At 50.5% G+C, this 3,985-nt stretch overlaps 1 long non-coding RNA gene across 1 annotated transcript; it reads left to right on the top strand.

Annotated features, from left to right (window-relative positions):
• The first annotated feature begins 568 nt into the window (after nt 1–568).
• On the top strand, nt 569–3,651 carry LOC143651543 (uncharacterized). The gene is made up of 4 exons (XR_013160027.1): nt 569–673; nt 1,822–2,190; nt 3,094–3,215; nt 3,543–3,651. It is a non-coding gene; the product is annotated as an uncharacterized LOC143651543 (long non-coding RNA).
• Nucleotides 3,652–3,985: the final 334 nt, after the last annotated feature.

The following is a 3,985-nucleotide window of genomic DNA, read 5'->3' as shown; positions in this document are numbered from 1 at the left end:
TGGCCACTGTGGCACAAGGTGAGAGGCAGGTGGATGGATGTTTCGGGAGTCAGGGAAGGTCTCAGAGGGTCTATGTGGGGGAGTGGAAGAGCAAACAGGCCTCACTGGCAGACACACCTGGGGTTCTGGAGACTGTGGGGAAATTACTTTACTGCTCAGAGCCTCAATTTACCCATCTGGACAACAAAAATGATAAGGAACATAAAATGCACAGTGGTGCAGTGCCTCGTGTCCAGTAAATGCTCTCTAAATGCCATCTTCCTTCTCTTCCTGTGGTCCTGTCACATCCCTCTTTGCAAATGGCCAGGAATACTCCTGCCTTTGGAAATCCCAACACTAGGGAAAGGCATTGGCAGCTGGCCTTCTAGGACCCGCCCCTCTCCCCACCGGAAGCCACCTATGCTTCCAGACTCTGGAAAGAGCCTCTTGAAGCTGGAAGGTGGCGCTGGGTCTGTGAGAGCCGCCCGCGCCTTCCCACGCTCTGACGTTGGCTTGCTGCAGCCACACAATGCCCCATTATGAAGGCACTCGCTCACGCACAGGTCTGGAGTGTGCGAACCTGTCGACCCGCCCGCCCAGCCCACGCACGGCTGGATCACTCTGCCCAGCCACTGTTCCCACAGCGCGGGGGAGGTCCCTCGGAGGAGGTCACTTGGGGTGACGCTGCCCAGAGGTGTCTCTTGTGGGTGCGGAGGATGGACTCGCTTTGGCTGAGATGGGCCTGGCTGGTCTCCGTCTCCATGGGGGTTCCGGGCCGAGCTGGGGGCTCCAGCCCCGATGGAGGGTGGTGGGTCCGGGAGGAAGAATGCTGGACGTTCAGCGTCGGGAAGGCAAAGTGACGTCCCAGGGTTTCACTGTGAGTGCTGCACAAACAGATAAAAATCCCTACTGTTGTGGAGCTTCTACTCCAGTGTAGACTTCTAGATTTCTCTAGCCTTTTCTGGCTTTCCAGGTCTAGGAAATGATTTACTTATCCACTCCTGAGCCTATGGGAATGCTCATTCATTCATTCGCTTACTCACTGAAGCGGCGCCCACCATATACCACACCTTTTATTAGCAATCGAGAATGTCTTAGTTTGGTTGCACAGAAGCAAATCCAGAGTGAAGTGATTTATTGAGGAAGTGCTCCTGGAAGACTCTGGTAAGGGATGGGAGGCCTGGAGAAGGATGGAGCAGGGGAAGAAGTCAGGTGAGGCTGTGATTTCAGGCAAACTCCCTTCCTCAGACTGATCCAGCTAGCCAGGAAGCTCCGGAGGGTGAATTTTGCCTTGGAGCTTGCTCTGACCTTAGGCAGCAAGCTGGGATTGGCTAAGGACTCCAGGCACTTCAGCTGTCTGCCTGCAGGTCAGGTAGCTAAGGGATCCCAGGGCCTGGCCTCTAAAGAGTCCTGGGTACAAGCTGAGAGAAGCAAAGTGGACTGAGCTACAGAAATGTAGAGAAGGTCCCGGGGATCTGAGTGGAGACAGACATGGACCAATATGAGGGTTAAAGAAGTGAATAGGAATCTGTAATCTAAGGACGTGGTCAGCTGTGCCAACAGCCCACAGTAGGAGTGAAAGTGTCCAGGATTGCTACTGTTAAGGTACCCGATGGTGCAGCAGCAGAGCTCCCGGTGAGAGCTGAAGGGGATTTTGGAGGAAGCATTACTTGACAGGTCCTGCCCCCAATGGCTCAGGCATGGAGAAATCTAGGAGGACTTCTTGGAGGAGGTGACTCTTCCTGAGGATTGGTGCACACATGCACACACACAGAAACTCAGGCAGTGTTGGGGTTTGAACCTCAATTGAACCTGATTTTTAACCTATGTTTTTTTTCCTAGGTAAACATTTCCCATCCATAGAATTCATGGCTCATTAGGAGGCGGAAGGAATTTTATTGGTTATCCTGACCAGCTCATTCATTTTACAGCTGAGCTGTAGCTGAGTCCCAGAGTGGGGTGCCGCCTCCCCAGGTCACACAATGAATTAGTGCCCAGTCCCAGAGCTCCGGCCCCAAGCTGTGGAGTGTCAGTTCCCACCGATGTCGCAATGGGATTTGGGTTCTGTGAGTCTGCAGTACAGACAGCCCGAGCTGCATCCTTCCCAGAAAGGACCTTGTGGTCACTCGGGAGACAAGAATGTAAGGCTAGAGGGATAATGAGACAGTGGCTTGTCTGTCTCCTGCAGCAAAGCAGCGGCGAGTCATACAGGTGAGAACAGGTGATCTTTTTAAGGAGGAAATTGCAAAATGCAGTGTGTCAATTTTGAGTAGTAAATTGGTTTAACGCTGGCAGTTTGGGACACTTGTCCGTCGTGCTGGAGACTCAAGAGAAAGGTGACACCACCCTTTCCAGTTCCCTTAATTTCTCCATCCCGCTTTTCTTAGGGGTGGGGATTAAAGCTCATTTTAAAGAAACTCAGCTAGAAAAGGGGTTTGTGCTCTTCATCTTTGCCTGAGGTGCATTTCTTATCGGTGAGTAATAGGTGTTTCACAATCCACCTTGTATATTTATTTCAATAATGAGCCTTGGTAAGCCAAGCTTCTCTTAAGGGAGAAGGCCATGTTTCTTTCCTGATCTGCTTCAGGGGTGGTGCAGCTCAGCTAAGGGCCTGAGCAAACCTTTGAAGATTCATCTTCCAACCCACTCCCTGTCAGTGAACAATTAAACGAAGAATCCTCCCGTTCAAGCTAGACCAGAAAACCAAACGGAATGAAAAGCCCCAAACTCTGAAGATTTCAAAGCAAACACAGCTTTAGGGGTTTTGGAAGGTGAAAGAGGAAATCCCCAGACACTGAAATACCCTGGAGTGTCTGAGGTCGAGGTTGTGGGTCAGGGGTCCTGGGACAGGTGGCCTGGCTGGTGGGGGTGTGTGTGGCAGGGGGGAGCTGGCTCCTGGCCACATCGCTCCAGGTCATAGGGGTGCGTTCCTAGACGTCCCCCTTCACATGTGGGGAGGGGGTGGTGGAGGCGGTGGTTGTGTATTTCCTGATTCTTTTGCACATACATTTGCATCAAACCCAATTAAGCACCCTACAGGAACTGTATGTACACTGTTGCAGTTAATTAATAAGGGGTGGTTAGTTGTTTATTTATCTGTTTCTGGTTTTACAGGAAACAAAGGCTCAGAGAGGTGAAGGAATTGGCTCGAGGTCTCATAACTGCTTTGAGCTGGAGCCAGGTCACTGGACAGCCCTGCCCGTTCTGACTACAAGACCAAGGCTGTCTCCGATTAGGTACACAGTCAGCCAGCCCAACCTTCCCCTCTCCCAAAGGGCTCCTTTCCCTTGTCCTTCCACAATAGCATTCCGGTTCCTTTTTTACCCTGTTCAGTTTTTTTTTTTGCTTTTTGCAAATATCTGTAGCCATGGGTCCGAGACACCCAGCTGAGAATGTGTAAGGGTGTCCAAATGTCAGCCCCCAGCCCTCTCCCGGAAGGAGATAAACAGTCTCCAAGGCTCACGCGGAGATTTTTTTTTTTTTTTTGGCGTCTTGCACTTTTGCTTAGTGACAGTTTTGCAAATTGCGGGTAAAGAACTTAAATGTCTAATTAAATCCCGAAGATGTACCAGGGTTTGAAGCGAGTGATTGATGTTCGCGGAGGTGCGGCTTCCCGTTGGAGAGCGACTGACAGGGACTGCAAAACCCTTCCGCAGCTGATGTCTTGTTGTGATCCATGTTGTCGTTTTCTCATTACTGATTAAAATTAAAAATCTGCTTGGCAAATCCATTGTAAAAATTCCCTTCATGAGCATCGACGGGTACAAATTATTTTGTCAATCGTCTGGCAATCAAAATGGGACTGGAGACGGTCTCGAGCCCACACTTCTTTTTCAACCCTCTCTCGCTCACACCAACGACTTTTCACAACAAAGTTTTTCAAAGCGTAGGTAGCAGTCTTGGCAGTGCTTAAAAAAAATAAAAATCCATCTGTTTTTTTAACGGAGCGTTCTGTTGATGCGTGCCCTTCCCCCCACCGTGTGCGAGGGGGAAGGTTCTAGGTGGG

Source organism: Tamandua tetradactyla, chromosome 12 (assembly GCF_023851605.1).
Source record: "Tamandua tetradactyla isolate mTamTet1 chromosome 12, mTamTet1.pri, whole genome shotgun sequence".
NCBI classification, from domain to species: Eukaryota; Metazoa; Chordata; class Mammalia; order Pilosa; family Myrmecophagidae; genus Tamandua; species Tamandua tetradactyla.
This window is presented reverse-complemented; position numbering and strand designations above follow the sequence as displayed.